A 19,791-nucleotide genomic window follows, 5' to 3' on the forward strand; every position below is an offset into this window, starting at 1 on the left:
AAAATATAACCAATACGAAGTTTTTACGAAGAAGTATCCTTGAAGATTCAAACCAAACAAACCAAGCTCGGTCGTTGCGTAATTACCGCGCATACACGCCGTCCGGTCGCTACGTAGCAACCAAGTCCGGGGCTGATATCGGCCGCTGCATAGCGACCGAACGTCCGACCCACTCGGTCGCTACGTAGCGACCGGGCTTGAGCCAAAGTTCGGTCGCTACGTAGCGACCGAGCTCTTCCGAGAACATCGATACGACACCAATCCATGCATTCTCGTCAAACCTTCAAATGCTATCTTCCGAAGACCGTAGCAAGCTCAGTCCATGCTTTCCGCTATTCTAACTCATTGATCAAACTTTGCGGATTAGAAACCGCGGAAAGTTCGTTCTTTATCAAAAGAAATCGTAGCAAACATGTCGAGTCGGAAGACGGCCCAAAGGGACCTAAAACACGACTCGAGGCCCATTCTACGATTTCTTAACCAAAAACCCGTAAACCGCAGCACGGTTTACGCTTGGTCCACAAGGAAGGATAAATGTCAAGTTTCCGCGGATAAATACGGATGTTTTGAAGATAATTATGAAGATCGGGAAAAATGGAATATCTCCATTTTTATGCTATGACGGCTTAAGGGGAGAAGAGTAAAAGCGTAAACCGACCTTGGAGCTAGTATATAAGAAGTCCTAGGCGAGGAGCATGGGAGGAGAACTTTTTCAGAGCAAACTTAGCACTTAGAGCAATTTAGGCAATTTTCCGTTTTTGTTATTTCGAGCTGCGACTCATTTAGGTTTAGCCGTCTTAGGGTTACTAGAACTAGGAATCTAGCTGACAGCTCTCGAGCCCAGGCTTATACCTTGTTTTAAACGCTCATACGCAAATTCAGAATAAGATCTTCTTTGCTCTCTTTTTCGATTTCTAATACTTTATCGTTGTTATTCTCGTGTTCTGATTGCTTGACGTGTGGTAATTAGCAGATATCCGGTCCTCTGGGAAATTAGGGTTTTCCTAGTTTCCTTATTTAAACGGAAATCGACAGTGCGAATTTCGGTTCCCACAGTTTGGCGCTAGAAGAAGGGGGGGTACGGATCAATCTAACCCGCAAAAGCCACATCACTCTCAATCAGACATGTCAACTGACGATGCGGATAACGTGCAAACTCCTCTTAACGGAGGCAGCGGCACCGATCTCCACACTCCAGTAGCGGACCTATCCGCGGCCAACGCACAAGCCAACCCCGCGACGCTCGAGGAGTTCAAAAAGATGTTCGCCACCTATGAGAAAAAGGTCGGAAGAACAAGATAAGCTTGTGAATACCTTGACCAAACAAGTTGAAACCTTAACGGCAAGGACCCAAGCAATCCGTCCCCGCGGAACCACCAAAATCCGCGGGAAGAGGCTCGACTTCGCTACCCCACTCGACAGATCAGGAGTCGCGCGGGAACGACCTTCCGGTCAAAACCCTAGCGAGAAATCTCCCATCGAAAAGGGAAACCCTGAAAGTCTTCCGCCCCCTGCAAAGGACTCGGAGGATAACGAAGCCGAACACATTGACATGGATCCTAGCGATATCTCCAACGACACCGACGAGGACGTCGACAGACATCCAAGAAGGACCAGAAGCCGATCCGCTCCGGAAGGCTCCCCGTTCGAAAAACCAATGACGGAAGAAGAGGAAGTCGCCTATTGGAATGAACAAGAGGAGCTGGCTGAAAAGCAAACCGAGCTCACTCGCAGTAAACACCGACAAGCTCGGAAATCCACTGACGCGACATCGGATATCCGCGATCTTCGTGACTACATCACCAAGACTGTGGCAGAAGTGAGAGCCTTAAAGTCTCAAATCCATCATGCTACTAGTGCTGCCCCCGAGATCGATCGACTGCTGGAATGAGCTCGAAAGACCCCCTTTACCAGTCGCATTTCGGACATGAGGGTGTCCGATCCGGGAAAAATCAAAGTACCAAAGTACGATAGTACGGCCGATCCAAAAGCACAACTTCAGGTTTTCCACATCGCGATGGGAAGAGCAACACTGAAGGACGGCGAAAAATATGCCGGCTATTGCCGCCTGTTCGTCGAAAATCTTGAAGGAGCAGCGCTCGAATGGTTCGCACGCCTTCGTCGCAACACCATCGGGAGTTTCCGACAGCTCGCATCGGAATTTCTAAAACAGTACTTTGTATTCATAGACAGAGAAACTTCCGATGTTGATCTCTGGAGTCTCTCCCAGAGGGAAGACGAACCCCTCCGTGAGTTTATCAGTCGGTTCAAGCTGATAATGTCCAGGGTCAGCGGGATAAGCGACAAAGTGGCCATCGACGCGCTGAGAAAGACGCTCTGGTACAAGTCGAAATTCAGAAAGTGGATAACTCTCGACAAACCGCGAACGATCCAGGACGCCCTCCACAAAGCGACGGACTACATCATAGTCGAGGAAGAAACTAAAGTCTTATCGCAAAAATATAAGGGGGCAAGACCATCCTCGAAAGACGTGTATCCGAAAGGGAAAAAGAAGATCTCCAGGGGGCACATAACTATGCGATCAATTCGGATCAGGGCCGGACCACGGGCAACACATGGACTCGCAATCAAGGGTATGACGAAAACATCTTCTGCGAGTTCCACCAATCCCGAGGACACTCCACGACCAACTGCAAAGTCTTGGGAGCAAGACTGGCCGCAAAGCTACTCGCTGGAGAGCTCTCGGAAGTAACTAGCATCAATGATCTCATCCTCGATTCTGATCGCCCTCCAAAGACGGACAGAAATTCGCCCGCTGAAAAATCCCCTCAACGAAACCACCCTGGGGATAAACGCGGTAGGAGGCCGGACGACAAAGGGAACGATAACAATCGTCGCAGAGTCAACATGATCATCGGAGGATCACAATACTGCAGCAATACTGTGTCGGCCATCAAGGCTTACCAACGGAAGGCAGAATCGAGTGCAAATTGGCCTACATGGTCTCCTCCTTGAGATGGCCAAAATTGCTCGATCGCCTTCACAAAGGAAGAAGCCGGCGGCATCGACCAACCTCACTGCAATCCGCTCGTCATAGATCTCGTCATACGAGATTTAGAAGTCGGAAGGGTACTCATCGACACGGGAAGCACGGTCAACGTAATCTTCCGCGACACTCTCAAGCGGATGAGCATCAAACTCGGAGAAGTGATCCCGACGCCAAAACCACTCACGGGTTTTTCAGGCGAAGTATCGATGACTCTCGGATCGATCCAGTTGCCAGTCATGGCCAAGGAGATCACGAAAATCGTCGAGTTCGCGGTAGTCGATCATCCCACTATCTACAACGTGATCATGGGAACCCCATGGCTCAACGCCATGCAGGCAGTTCCGTCAACCTACCACCTGGTTCTCAAATTCCCAACCCCAAGCGGAGTCGCGGCCATCTGGGGATGCCAAAAATAGTCGCGGCTATGCTTCCTCGCAGAGCACAAGTTGAGGCAAATCACCACTTCTGCAGCTTTAAACGACAAGCGCACGAAGATAGACCGATCTTCGGCCAAAAGCGCCCTGGGAAAAGACGAATTAAAATCATCTACCGACCCAAACGCATCGGACGTCGAAGCTCGACACAAGTCCGAAGCCCACGCTACAACTCAACCGGAACATCCGGAAAATAGCGTTGACCCAGCCACGATCAACATGGTCAAGGCGGACATCGCGACATCTACCGTCGAGTAAGAACACTCGCGGCATGAAATAGAACTACGAGATGGCTTGATCCTCGAAAGGGGTACGTAGGCAGCTCGTCAAAAGACGAGTTCAGCTATCCCCCTCTCTAAAAGGGGGGGGGGGGGAGTGGGTGCGTATACTCGTATACTCCCACTTAGAAAAATTGCCATTATTGTAATCGAGTTTTTAGAAACTTCAAAAACTTTTACTACAATATACGTTGTCCTTTTATCGAAAACGTTTACGCTTCAGTAAAACACAAAAGAAACTTTCAGGACAGGCCTGGAAACATTAAGATTCTTGTCTGCGGCCTCATCCGGCCCAAAAATCGTAAAAATTATCATCTTTCAAACACGCAAGGATACACGTATAATCCCCGAAACAATTGCGAGACGTCGCAAAAGTTAAAATTCGAGGACAATACTAACAAATTGTCCGAACGCGACCACCAAAACCTTACACCCCGTTCGTCGATTGGCCCGACAAACACGCTAGCCGTCGTAAACAAACGCAATTCGATCACTCTTTTGATCTTCATAACGTCCAGCACAAGGACAAAAGCGCGCTACAACAAAAACCCTAAATTTTGGTCTAGCACTTCCAGTTGACTCTGAGAAGATGCTCGATTTGTACCATACAATTCATATAAGCCGAGAACCTATCGCGGACTTTAAACCGGTGCGAGTTAGGAAGAAATCGCAACAGGAAAAACGATAGCCGGCTAGTCACCGCACAAACCTTAACCGAAAGTAAACCTAGGTCTTGCCCTAAACCCAACGCTCTGGTCTCAAACATCTCAAGGCATGATATCTAAAAGATACGAGATCCTAAACCATGTCTCTCCGTTCGTATCTCAATGTTCTCGAAAATCGTAAAGATAAGTAATTTTTACGAAAATCACGAACGAACCAACAGATTTAACGTCTCATTGGAATTAAATATGAGATGACAACTCACTCATATTTACTTCGAGCCTACTCAGGAAAATTAGAAAAACGAAACATTCATATAAAACCGCGTGAAGCGGTAAGGGATTCAAAGCCACCAACGGCCAGTCCCAGAAAATTCAAATACAGCCATCTATGCCTAAACGAAATTCAAATTTAAAAGACCACACTCGGCTAAAAACAGATAAACGATAATCCAATTCAACCATCGACGCAAAGGATCGGTCCGTCCAATCACTACCTTCTCACCCACCAAAGATGGGATCCTCAACGGTCGGTTCTGCATCATCCTAAATCTCGGGCGGCCTTTGACCACTGCTCTGTCCAGTGGCATAGACAGCAGGCAAGGAGGTATCTTCAAAAAACACCCCCATGTCATCATCAATCGACGAGCTGAAACGAGATCGATGAGTTTTGACTGCAGCACGGACCCTCTCGGGAGAGAAGTAACCCCAAAACAGCAGGACACCACGGAGAAGGTTTCGAACGACGCATAGATATTTCAGAAAAAGAGGAATCGGGTTGTGCACTACAAAATAAAAATAGTTCAGATATAAAGTAAAAAACAGGTGGTAAGAAAACAACGAGCGATCATTCAACACGTTACCTCCTACCCCCCCCCCCCCCACAGTCGCCTAAACGAGGGAAGGCATTCCGCGGCGACCGAGGCTTGATCCAATCTAACGTAAAAAAAATAAACTCTTCCATCCACGATCGCCCTGAGGGAATCCTTTCAGGACTTCCATAAAAGTACGCGGTTTAAAACCATACAGACGATCAGTCCCAACACGAGACAGGGTAAGGAAAGCTTCGAGATAATCAGCAGTAAGCTCTATGCCTCACTCATATCCCAAGACCAGCAACCCGATAAGATGCTTAACACTGCAGGGAGAAATCTGACTTATCGAAACTTCCAGACAGTTCAGAAACTCTACTATAACCGACAAAATAGGAAACCATAGGCGAGCACGCATCAGATGCTCTTCGTACAAAGTAAAAAAGTCTTCGGGAGGCTCGTCAGCCCTCTCCCCCACGAGGGGTAATCGAAAGTCCACGTTTTCCGGAACGTAACAGAAGCTGCGTACGGTTCCAAGGAACAGAAGGGTACACCTGCTCGGTCTCCCAACGACCCTTTCCGAAAAAGGCCTCATGGGAACCCACGGCTCGGGAGGCGGTCCTTCCACATTGCACATAGCCACCCAATATGCGTCGGCCTCGGCGGGGTCAACGGTGTGTGCCACGAACTCGATCTCTTGGAAAACCTCACCGCGTCCGTCGCGAACAGTTCCGCGATTGAAGATAGTGGGCCGAGCGTCTCCCGAAATCCCTCGAGACATTCTCAACAAGGAGGAAAGGGAAAAATCTCAATACTAGAGAGAGAAAGTTGAAGGATCTTTTCACTCTTAAACTTTGAGAAGATAATGAAGTGAAAAATCTAAAAAAAAGTTACCTCCCTTCTTATAGGCATGAGAATTTACTATTCAAGCTCGGACTTTCAGATAATAATTCCATCCAACACGCCTAACTTGCCAAACATGCCTGACCGCACGCTAGGATCCTACGATGCATGATCCTAACGGGCTGGGGGGCTAACTGTTGGGGGCAAAAACGGTCACGACGGAATTACCACCCGAAAATCCTTGGAGATCGTATTTCCGAAAGAGATAGTAAAAAGAAAGATATAGCTTTCGTAAAATATAACCAATACGAAGTTTTTACGAAGAAGTATCCTTGAAGATTCAAACCAAACAAACCAAGCTCGGTCGTTGCATAATTACCGCGCATACACGCCGTCCGGTCGTTACGTAGCAACCAAGTCCGGGCCGATATCGGCCGCTGCATAGCGACCAAACGTCCGACCCACTCGGTCGCTACGTAGCGACCGAGCTCGAGCCAAAGCTCGGTCGCTACATAGAGACCAAATGCTCGTCCCGCTTGGTCACTACGTAGCGACCAAGCTCGAGCCAAAGCTCGGTCGCTACATAGCGACCGAGCGCTCATCCCGCTCGGTCGCTACGTAACAACCGAGCGATCGTCCCTCTCGGTTGCTACGTAGCGACCGAGCTCGAGCCAAAGCTCGGTCGCTACTTAGCGACCAAGCGCTCATCCCGCTCGGTTGCTACGTAGCGACCGAGCTCGAGCCAAAGCTCAGTCGCTACTTAGCGACCAAGCGCTCATCCCGCTTGGTCACTACATAGCGACCGAGCTCGAGCCAAAGCTCAGTCGCTACATAGCGACCGAGCGATCCGAGAACATCGATACGACACCAATCCATGAATTATCGTCAAACCTTCAAATGTTATCTCCCGAAGACCGTAGCAAGCTCAGTCTATGCTTTCCGCTATTCTAACTCATCGATCAAACTTCGCGGATTGGAAACCGTGGAAAGTTCGTTCTTTATCAAAAGAATCGTAGCAAACGTGTCGAGTCGGAAGACGGCCCAAGGGACCTAAAACACGACTCGAGGCCCATCCTACGATTTCTTAACCAAAAGCCCGTAAACCGCAGCACGGTTTATGCTTGGTCCACAAGGAAGGATAAATGTCAAGTTTCCGCGGATTAATACGGAAGTTTTGAAGATAATTATGAAGATCGGGAAAAATGGAATATCTCCATTTTTATGCTATGACGGCTTAAGGGCAGAAGGGTAAAAGCGTAAACCAACCTTGGAGCTAGTATATAAGAAGTGCTAGGCGAGGAGCATGGGAGGAGAACTTTTTCAGAGCAAACTTAGCACTTAGAGCAATTTAGGCAATTTTCCGTTTTTGTTATTTCGAGCTGCGACTCAATTAGGTTTAGCCGTCTTAGGGTTACTAGAACTAGGAATCTCGCCGACAGCTCTCGAGCCCAGGCTTATACCTTGTTGTAAACGCTCATACGAAAATTCGGAATAAGATCTTCTTTGCTCTCTTTTTCGATTACTTATACTTTATCGTTGTTATTCTCGTGTTCTGATTGCTTGACGTGTGGTAATTAGCAGATATCCGGGTCCTCTGGGAAATTAGGGTTTTCCTAGTTTCCTTATTTAAACGGAAATCGACAGTGCAAATTTCGGTTCCCACTGTGTAAGAAATTAATAAATATTTATGAATGATCATAGAGGTTTATTCCAAACCTTAGTACTTGTTCTCAAGTACTAATACATATGCATAATATTAAATATATAAGTATAAATCATGTGAAATCTTATTGTATACTCACTCTCCCGAGGGTTCCCGCATTACCGTGAATTGTTCCTGCGATACGGAACAAGGTTACGAAGACACGATGATGGGCTGCACCCTGGAGGTCGTGTAACTGCATGCAGCGTTAGATGTTTGATCTTGGAATATCTAATGGAGATGACTGTTATATCTATTTCCCCGCTAGGCTCAGTTAGCCTTGGTGGTTTTCTGGGTTTAGTATATATATATTATAAGTATGAGTGAATGGCGGGTGTCGTGGAGATGATGTTTAAGATAAGATTCACATTGATGGAATGATAGGCCTTATATATGCATTCTTATTAGTTATGGAATATATTTCCACTGTATACAAATGGAATTGATTGCTTGAGCTATTATTAATATATGTTAGGTTACGGGACTAGGCTCACTGAGTGAACTAGTTACTCATGACTCATTTGTGAAGCAGGTAACCAATAGGCGGGAGACCTTACCCTAGGACAGGAAGGAACATCATTAGCGAGCGGTACTTTTATTATCCTTGCAAAGGCGTTTTGATATTTCTTATTTATAAGATTTATTGACCGAAAACCTCGAGGTTAATATATAACAAATTTTGTAAGATGCTTTTGATTGATATATAAAGAATGTTTTATTTAAAGTACAGGTTCCCTATGATATTAGTCCTTGTCCGAACAAAGTAACTATCGGGTATTGCTTGTCGGGTTGAAAAGCCTAGAGTTATATCCGATAGGAGCGTTGGTATTCTTTGGTTGTTGGTCTAAGGCGACTGGAAGTATTCTGAGAACCTCGAGGAACATCGACCGTGTCATTTCTGGTCATCTATGATCGGGGGTGTCACACCGACTGTCCCTGTTAATCATTACTCCGATAATGAAGGCCAACGCAATAGGATCTAAATCCTATGATGTTATCCCATACTAATGTATATAGAGCGTAGGCTTGCTTTCAGCACTCTAATTTCATCAAAGTAACAGCGCCGGAGGCACGACCCGGCCAGTTAAGGCCAGGAGCATATCACCGACAGAAGAGACAAGCCGACTGGTGCTCACCGAAGGCGGACCGGGTGACCCATCCCAAGGTTCAACTACGAACTTTTTAACTGCAACAACTTAAATATACGCTATTGGAGCTGGAATTACCGCGGCTGCTGGCACCAGACTTGTAAGACCCGATCCCGGACGACTAGGCAGCGGTCGATGCCTCACGTCGCTCGGTCTATACACTGACCGAACCTCTAAATTTTTTGCCCTTTATCTATATTATCGCCCATAGGCGAGGGCTAACTTAGATCTTAGCTTAAGACTATCTTAGTCATTCCATAGCTTAGATCAATACAACACATATGCAGCGGAAAAATATCATCATCCATTGGTCTATAACCAATCTAATACTCGTCCCGTCGAATCACCTCAGCTAATGGTTAGTACTCTCAACTACCAGCTAGCTGAAAGGTTGATCCTATACCCGAATCAAGTCATTCGAATCTGAGGTTCCATTCCCCTAGTCCATTCTATCTAGAACTAAGCAAGAGTTACTAGATCATAGCTTAGCCACATCCACGGAGCTTGTTAGCTCATCGGCCCAGCTGCTCTAGCTGAATGAACTCGTAAATCAGCTGATCGAGCTGTCACACTCGAACTGAGCTAAGTCCAAGCTATGGCCTGCTGCCATATACTGCATCCAGCTTCTTTACACATAAAACAACTCCCGTAGGTACTTAGTCATTCAGCCAACCATCCCCACTGACTAAAGTAACCCTTGAGAAGTCTTCAAACAGCTAAGGACATGCATTGGGCCCTTCCTGGCTCATGCTTCATTCAACATCCTTTAGCTTATCAGCTTATGAAACCAAGTCCATCTCATGGACTAACAATGCCCATCAGATCCTAAGTCAATCAACCAACTACCCCACATGACCCAGAACTGATGAGTCTTCACACATACCTAACCGGCCATGGAACCATGTCCCAACGAAGCCGATCACTACTGCTCTTACAACTGGTGCATCCTTTGATCAGTCAGATCCGACACCTTGACCCATCATCCATGGATTAGGTCGTCCATCTTTACCCATGATCAGATCACACACGGACTTCCTTGAATAATAACACCTAAGGTCAGTACTTATGGTCCAGGCCACCAAGTACTAGCTAGACTCTTCTTTATGGCTCTTAGCGAATGCTTTGCACATAGCTTACCAACCCAAGGTTGATAACTAATATTCCTTATGATCAATAATAATAAGTGACAAACATTTCACAATACAGAAGCATATGATCCGATAACCTAACACAAGGATCTATCATTGCATGGATGGTTCCATAACTAATCGATCAATTTCTCACTAAACCCAAATCTGGCCGATTTCAAATGTGATCCAAAAACTAAATAAAATTCACGTAAATTCCTGATAATTCCCAACTAAGAGAATGCCGTAATCAGAATTTGCAGAACCGGCCTTGATCCTAGAGATCTCATCCAAGATCATCCAAATCGGCCCAAAGTGAAAATCATCAAATCAATTCTTAAAAACTGATTAAGATTCATGAAAACTCATGAAAATTCATAACTAAGATATTACCATAATCAGATTCCAAAGAACCGATCCAGAACATGTATATCTCGATCAAGAACAGCCCGGCTAAGGCCATGGACATCATTCCTTAACCGGCCAATGCGTCTGATCCAACAGACTACACCATGCAAACCTAGTTTACATCACAATTTATAGTCTTCAAGGGGCGTGCCAACCGCACCACAAGAGACAGAACCATAACTTGAAAGTAATTATAAAATCAGTTACCTTATACATGATCTGATTAGATCATGTGCCTCCTCTTATTGTGTTCGGCCATGCTCCTCCAGTTCACGCCTCTATCAATCCTTATCACATACTTCCAGTATTGATAAGATCCATTCAAGGGTCGTACCCATCATCCCTTCCATGGAACTCCCATGGAACTACTTTCTACACTGCATCCACCTTCAAGGCTATCTTGGCCTCTAAGAGTGGAGTCCGGCTTCCTCCCTTCTCCCCTAACCATTTGCGTGTGTCCCCAGGCTGTAGAAGAAGCCTAGGACGTGATCATACATGATCATACACCATCACAGGGTAGTGCATCACTTCCCCATTCAATGGCCATGGAACTGCCTTTCTACACACATCTGCCTTCAAGGCTGCCTCAACCATTGGAAGTGGGTTCTGGCCTCCTATCTTCTCTCCAGGCTATTTGCGTGTGATGTATGAATGTATATGAAGCCCTGGCGTGGCAAACAATAATCAAAACTCACCAGAGGGTCGTTCTCAACTCCCCTCTTGATTGCCCTCCAAAACTGCCTCTTTGATGCCTTTGAATGCCTCTTGGTATTGGATTGTTGAATCCGACCATATCTCTGTTTTTCTCTGGTTTTCTTTGTGTTTCAGGATGTAGGAGGTAGCCCTGGCGTGCCTGCAAAGGCACGGACTTGCGCTCCTTATATAGGAGAGGGGGTGGTTACTTTTCTAACCATTGCATCCCTTCGATTTCATTTATGTCCATTGATTTAATCAATGGTACAGATTGCACCCTTTCGCCTATGGCACCTACCTGACGCCCTGGAAATGTCAAACCACTCCTGGACATGTCCAAAGCAAGGCCACACGTATTGCCCATGCCCATGGTCTGACCACAAGAACCCACTGGCCCATAGCCATCCTTTGCCAACCAACCGGCACGGTAACCGCCCAGAACTGACACACTGGTCTGACCTTCCAACAATCCATCTAGCTGAGTTGAGCTGATCCCCAGATGTCCCAGCTGACTGAGCTAGTAGTCCAGCTGTTGGAGCTGACCTACACTTCAGTGAGCTACATTGAGCTTGTCCGAGCTTCGCCCAGCTGAGCGAGCTTCATTCTCGCATCGTCCAGCTGTCTCATCAGTCGTCCAGCTTGTTCTCTTCCTCTAATTCAATCCTACTAAGTCCCTTGGTCTATTTACAGACCTAGACTTAATTTCCTGATGATCCATCCTGGTCACTGCTTGTTCACGATCAATTCCCATGATCTGAACCAAAGCAGTCTCGTTTCTGTTGAAACGTCTATGTCCCATTTCAAGTTCCAGGAACGGGGACATGACAAGTCTCCCCCACTTAGGATGGATTCGTCCTCGAATCCTGTGGTGTTGTCGTCCTGTCTGAAGACAAAAGATTCCAACCGAATTCTTTGCATCCGTAACATGGAGCATGCTCGATTGGTTCTTCCTAACGAATTCATTGCATCTCCGTCTATGTTCCTTTTCATTGATCACGCCTTGATCATCATATATACAAGTCTCCCCCACTTGATACAGATTGAACCCAAAATCTTATCAAGTGGTCCATCAAGCACCCATACAAGGACATGTCTTGTGTCACTAACCCAACTCTACAGGTTGATGTCCTTGTACACACCAATTCCATATCTCTCTTTAGAATGTCGTCTACTTTAGACTTCATTTTTTTTTCGGTTCTTAGTCCATTCTAGACTAAACCGCCTCATCTTGACTCTGTCCATTACTGGACTTTGTCATAATCCGATCCTGGTCCTTTCATTGACTCGATCATATTCCGGTCCTGGTCAACTCTGGGACTCAACCGTTTTAAACCCGACCATAGGCCTATCTCCAAATAGGTCATCATGTGACCCTTGTCCCTTACTGGACTTGATCATTCTTATTCCAACATTAGGTCAATCTCCGACTTGGTTGTGCTGCGATCCGCATCCCTCACTGGACTTGATCGACATCAGCTCAGCCATCTTGGCAGAAGCAATACGATAGGGACTTTTGGACATTGGGGCCGTCCCTGGTTCCAGTTCTGCTATGGACGGGTCATCCCTATCAGGGGGAATGCCCTGTAGCGCCCAAAACACGTCCTCGAACTCACTGACCAGCAGAATCCCGTCCGGGTCACCAGCCCCTTCAACCTCCTTAGTTGCAATTGTGGCCAAATAAGCCTCACGACCCTTCTCAAGCATCCTTTCCACTTAGATTGCTGATATTACTAAGCATCCAGAGGTCGGACAAATACCTTGGAACTTGATCGGGGGTCCACACCCACTCCCAAACTGCACCATTTCTCTGTGACAGTCCAGAGTGGCCCGATTCTTTCCAAGCCTTGGAACCTGATCTGGGGTCCACACCCATTCTCAAACTGCACCATACCCTGGTGACAGTCCAAGGTGGCCCGATTCTGTCCAAACCAGTCCATGCCTAATATCACCTTGTGATTCTCAAGGCAGACAACAATCAGATCCGCAGGCATTACCCTGTTTGTGATCAACAATCAGATCTGCAGGAATTACCCTGTCTGTGATCAACAATCAGATCCGCAGGCATTACCCTGTCTGTGATCAATACCGGGATGTCTCTAACCAGCCCTAGTGAATCCATCACCTGCCAACTGGCCGCATTCACTATGACAAGACACTCCCATGTTCCCATCTGGAACAAACCCTCTCCGACCATTCCTGGACTCACAACACTATGTGTAGCTCCAGTATCGAAAAGTATGTGTGTTTCCACACCACCGATCATTAAGTACTTAGATGACTAGGATTTCAGTTTGATCACACATTTGGAAAACGTCCCATACCATTCTCCAAAGCATCACACATCTGTGAACGTCCCATACCATTCACAAAAGTGTTTATAATATACCTCAATCCTCATCATACTAAGATACTTAAAATCGTGTTTCCAATTCCTCTTGGAATTGATCCATTCCATTCACTCAATCTTAAGGAATCCTACCTTGACTTACACTGAGTCCAAGCTGATCCATCTGATCACAAGCCCACTCATGTACTAGCCATGTAGCGTCTCTCTTAGACCAATATGAACACCGCATATGCTCACTTGTTTTGAACGGCCACCAAGGGATAACACGAACCTCCAAGAGAGTGCTGCACGTTTCTTTCAACCTAAGCCACTCCCTGGTCCAGGTCGTCCATACAAAGATCTTGCATTGCGTCGATCGTCCAATCCGTCTATTATTTCCAAATAACTAGATAACTAACCTTTCTGTTTTCAGGGTCTTGCCCTTGGAGAGTGCATCTTGGCTAAGCCGGCTCATGTTGGAACTCCCCCGTTCACAAGCATGTAACCCAATCTTACCTCAACTCTCTCTTGGCTCACCACAGCTAAGGTTCCAAGTCATCTCAGTTTTCAGAAATAATTTCGGTTTGGAACTCAACATCTTTGAGCATTGTCCTTAACAGGATCAAGCATGCTCTGATACTAACTTCTAAGACCCGATCCCGGCCGACTAGGCCACGGTCGATGCCTCACGTCGCTCAGTCCATACACTAACCAAACCTCTAAATTTTTACGCCCTTTATCTATATTATCGCCCATAGGCGAGGGCTAACTTAGATCTTAGCTTAAGACTATCTTAGTCATTCCATAGCTTAGATCAATATGACACATATGCAGCGAAAAAATATTATCACCATTGGTCTATAACCAATCTAATACTCGTCCGGTCGAATCACCTCAGCTAATGGTTAGTACTCTCAACTACCTGCTAGCTCAAAGGTTGATCCTATACCCGAATCAAGTCATACGAATCTGAGGTTCCATTCCCCTAGTCCATTCTATCTAGAACTAAGCAAAAGTTACTAGATCATACCTTAGCCACATCCACAGAGCTAGTTAGCTCATCGGCCCAGCTGCTCTAGCTGAATGAACTCGTAAACCAGCTGATCGAGCTGTCACACTCGAACTGAGCTAAGTCCAAGCTATGGCCAGCTGCCATATACTGCATCCAGCTTCTTTACACATAAACCAACTCCCTTAGGTACTTCGTCATTCAGCCAACCATCCCCACTGACTAAAGTAACCCTTGAGAAGTCTTCAAACAGCTAAGGACATGCATTTGGCCCTTCCCGGCTCATGCTTCATTCAACATCTTTTAGCTTATCAGCTTATGAAACCAAGTCCATCTCATGGACTAAAAATGCCCATCAGATCCTAAGTCAATCAACCAACCACCCCACATGACCCATAACTGATGAGTCTTCACACATACCTAACCGGACATGGAACCATGTCCCAACGAAGCCGATCACTACTACTCTTACAACTGGTGCATTATTTGATCAGTCAGATCCGACACCTTGACCCATCATCTATGGATTAGTTTGTCCATCCTTACCCATGATCAGATCACACACGGCCTTCCTTGAATAATAACACCCAGGCTCAGTACTTATGGTCCACGCCACCAAGTACTAGCTAGACTCTTCTTTATGGCTCTTAGCCAATGCTTTGCACATAGCTTACCAACCCAAGGTTGATAACTAACATTCCTTATGATCAATAATAATAATTGACAAACATTTCACATTACACAAGCATATGATCCGATAACCTAACACAAGGATCTATCATTGCATGGCTGGTTCCATAACTAATCGATCAATTTCTCACTAAACCCAAATCTGGCCGATTTCCAATGTGATCCAAAAACAATATAAAATTAATGTAAATTCATGATAATTCCCAACTAAGAGAATGCCATAATCAGAATTTGCAGAACCGGCCTCGATCATAGAGATCTCGGCCAAGATCATCCAAACCGGCCAAAAGTGGACAACATCAAATCAATTCCTAAAAACTGATTAAGATTCATGAAAACTTATGAAAATTCATAACTAAGAGATTACCATAATTAGATTCCAAAGAACCGATCCAGAACATATATATCTCGATCAAGAACAGCCCGGCTAAGGCCATGGACATCATTCCTGACCCGGCCAATGCGTCTGATCCAACAGACTACACCATGCAAACCTAGTTTACATCACAATTTATAGTCTTCAAGGGGCGTGCCATACTTGGCCCTAACCGCAATACAAGAGACAGAACCATAACTTGAAAGTAATTATAAAATCGGTTACCTTATACATGATCTGATTAGATCATGTGCCTCCTCTTATTGTGTTCGGCCATGCTCCTCCAGTGCACGCCTCTATCAATCCTTATCACATACTTCCAGTATTGATAAGATCCATTCAAGGGTCGCACCCATCATCCCTTCCATGGAACTCCCATGAAACTACTTTCTACACTGCATCCACCTTCAAGGCTATATTGGCTCTAAGAGTGGAGTCCGGCTTCCTCCCTTCTCCCCTAACCATTTACGTGTGTCCCCAGGCTGTAGAAGAATCCTAGGACGTGATCATCCATGATCATACACCATCACAGGGTCATGCATCACTTCCCCCTTCAATGGCCATGGAACTGCCTTGCTACACACATCTGCCTTCAAGGCTGCCTCAACCATTGGAAGTGGGTTCCGTCCTCCTATATTCTCTCCAGGTTATTTTCATGTGATGTATGAATGTATAGGAAGCCCTGGCGTGGCAAACAATAATCAAAACTCACCAGAGGGTCGTTCTCAACTCCCCTCTTGATTGCCCTCCAAAACTGCCTCTTTGATGCCTTTGAATGCCTCTTGGTATTGGATTGTTGAATCCGACCATCTCTGCAAAGGGACGGACTTGCGCTCCTTATATAGGAGAAGGGGTTGTTACTTTTCTAACCATTGCATCCCTTCGGTTTCATTTATGTCCATTGATTTAATCAATGGTACAGATTGCACCCTTTCGCCTATGGCAGTTACCTGACACCCTGGAACTGTCAAACCACTCCTGGACATGTCCAAAGCAAGGCCACTCGGATTGCCCATGCCCATGGCCTGACCACAAGAACCCACCGGCCCATAGCCATCCTTGGCCAACCAACCGGCCCGGTAACCGCCCAGAACTGACACACTGGTCTGAGCTTCCAACACTCCATCTAGCTGAGTTGAGCTGATCCCCAGCTGTCCCAGCTGCCCAAAACTGACACACTGGTCTGAGCTTCCAACACTCCATCTAGCTGAGTTGAGCTGATCCCCAGCTGTCCCAGATGACTGAGCTAGTAGTCAAGCTGCTGGAGCTGACCTACACTTCAGTGAGCTACACTGAGGTTGTCCGAGCTTCGCCCAGCTGACCGAGCTTCATTCTCGCATCGTCCAGCTGTCTCATCACTCGTCCAGCATGTTCTCTTCCTCTAATTCAATCCTACTAAGTCCCTTGGTCTATTTCCAGACCTAGACTTAGTTTCCTCATGATCCATCCTGATCACTGCTTGTTCACGATGAATTCCCATGATCTGAACCAAAGCAGTCTCGTTTCTGTTGAAACGTCTATGTCCCATTTCAAGTTCCAGGAACGGGGACATAACAAGACTTGCCCTCCAATGGATCCTCGTTAAGGGATTTAGATTGTACTCATTTCAATTGTCAGCCAGCACACACAGGACGTCCGTGACTGTCTGTGGCTGTTCGTCAGCACACACAGGACGTCTGTGGCTGTCCGTCTTTGTCCGTGTGTGTCTGTGAGCACACACATGACGTCTGTGGCTGTCCATCAGTGCACATATCAGCATGCTGGTCCTTGGACTCAGCACACTGGCCCTTCCCGTGGACTGTTCGGGTAATTTTGGCCCACGTGGTCTGTTTGTTCAGTACACACAGGACGTCCATGGGTGTCCATCAGCACACATAGGACGTCCGTGGGTGTCCGTGGCTGTCCGTCAGCACACACAGCACGTCCGTAGCTGTCCGTGTGTGTCCATCAGCACACACAGGACATCCGTGGGTGTCCGTCAGCACAAACAGGACGTCCATGTGCGTCCGTCAGCACACACAGGACGTTCGTGGCTGTTCGTGTGTGTTCGTGTGTGTCCGTCAGCACACACAGGATGTTTGTGGCTGTACATCAGTACACATATCAGCGCGTTGGTAAGGGAAACTTCCGAGGGAACCAGCTACTAGATGGTTTGATTAGTCTTTCGCCCCTATACCCAAGTCAGACGAATGATTTGCACGTCAGTATCGCTGCGGGTCTCCACCAGAGTTTCCTCTGGCTTCGCCCCGCTCACGCATAGTTCACCATCTTTCGGGTCCCGACAGGCATGCTCACACTCGAACCCTTCTCAGAAGATCAAGGTCGGTCGGCTGTGCACCCGTGAGGGATCCAGCCAATCAGCTTCCATGGGCCTTACAGGTTTACTCACCCGTTGACTCGCAAACATGTCAGACTCCTTGGTCCGTGTTTCAAGACGGGTCGACTGGGGAGCCCACACGCCGACGCCGTGAGCATGCAGATGCCAAGGCACGCCGTGAGGCGCGTGCTGTAGACCACGATTAAGGCAGCGACGTCTCCACGGGCGTAACAAAAGCCTGGGCTTAGGTCACCACCATATTCCACGTCGGTCCACGGCCCGAATCGATTGGCGGCTTGGATTCCACCATTCCACATCCGACTGGGATGAATCGCCGGCCCCCATCTGCTTCCCTCCCGACAATTTCAACCACTCTTTGACTCTCTTTTAAAAGTCCTTTTCATCTTTACCTCGTGGTACTTGTTCGCTATCGGTCTCTCACCCATACTTAGCCTTGGACGGAATTTACCGCCCGATTGGGGCTGCATTCCCAAACAACCGAACTCGTAGACAGCGCCTCGTGGTGCGACAGGTCTCGTGGTGCGACAGGGTCCGGGCACGATGGGGCTCTCACCCTCTCTGGCACCCCTTTCCAGGGAACTTGGGCCCGATCCATCTCTGAGGCCGCTTCTCCAGACTACAATTCGAACGCCAAAGACGTCCGAATTTCAAGCTGGGCTCTTCCCGGTTCGCTCGCCGTTACTAAGGGAATCCTTGTTAGTTTCTTTTCCTCCGCTTATTGATATGCTTAAACTCAGCTGGTGATCCCGCCTGACCTAGGGTCGCGTTGTGGACTTTGGGTCATCAAGAGCTTTTGGACCGGAACGTCTTACTATATGACGAGAATTGAATTCACCACCGCATGTCAAGACGCTCCTGGCGTCCTTAGCTTGGATTTTGGCCAACCGCGTGCGGTAACACATGGGAGATCAGCTTCCGTCCCATATCCTCGAGACGATGGGGGGGATGACGATTTGTGACACCCAGGCAGATGTGCGCTCGGCCAGAAGGCTTGGGGCGCAACTTGCGTTCAAAGACTCGATGGTTCACGGGATTCTGCAATTCACACCAAGTATCGCATTTCGCTACGTTCTTCATCGATGCAAGAGCCGAGATATCCATTACCGAGACTCATTTTAGACTTTACATTGCAGCACTGCTTCCGACCAAACACCGTCTCCGGGTTGGCGAAAGCAGGCTGTTTAGTTGCATATTCCTTGACACTTTTCTTGCCGGGGTGTGGTGATATCCCGAAGCTATAAGTACGATCCAACCAAAACTGATGTCTTGGGCATGGATGAACGCATAACCACGGAATCGGCAGGCACAGTAAGAAACCGGCCTACAAAGAGTGATATTTCATCGTTCTTAGGTCGTTTTGTTTTCATGGTACGACTTCCGCAGGTTCACCTACGGGAAACCTTGTTACGACTTTTCCTTCCTCTAAATGATAAGGTTTAGTGGAGTTCTCGCGATGTCGCAGACGGCAAACCACCCACGTCGCCGCGATCCAAACACTTCACCGGATCATTCAATCAGTAGGAGCGACGGGTGGTGTGTACAAAGGGCAGGGACGTAGTCAACGCGAGCTGATGACTCGCGCTTACTAGGAATTCCTCGTTGAAGACCAACAATTGCAATGATCTATCCCCATCACGATGAAATTTTAAAGATTACCCGGGCCTGTCGGCCAAGGTGTTAACTCGTTGAATACATCAGTGTAGCGCGTGTGCTGCCCAAAAAATCTAAAGGCATCACAGACTTGTTATTGCCTCAAACTTCCTTGCCCTAAACGGCCATAGTCCCTCTAAGAAGCCGGCCGTGAAGGGATGCCTCCACGTAGCTAGTTAGCAGGCTGAGGTCTTATTCTTTAACGGAATTAACCAGACGAATCGCTCCACCAACTAAGAACGGCCATGCACCACCACCCATAGAATCAAGAAAGAGCTCTCAGTC

At 47.1% G+C, this 19,791-nt stretch overlaps 1 non-coding gene across 1 annotated transcript; it reads right to left on the reverse strand.

Moving 5' to 3' along the window:
* Positions 1–18,812: 18,812 nt before the first annotated feature.
* Positions 18,813–18,968, reverse strand: LOC125603709. Its single transcript, XR_007335654.1, has one exon. It is a non-coding gene; the product is annotated as a 5.8S ribosomal RNA (ribosomal RNA).
* Positions 18,969–19,791: the final 823 nt, after the last annotated feature.

The sequence above is a fragment of the Brassica napus genome, unplaced genomic scaffold, assembly GCF_020379485.1.
Source record: "Brassica napus cultivar Da-Ae unplaced genomic scaffold, Da-Ae ScsIHWf_380;HRSCAF=599, whole genome shotgun sequence".
Lineage (NCBI taxonomy): Eukaryota > Viridiplantae > Streptophyta > Magnoliopsida > Brassicales > Brassicaceae > Brassica > Brassica napus.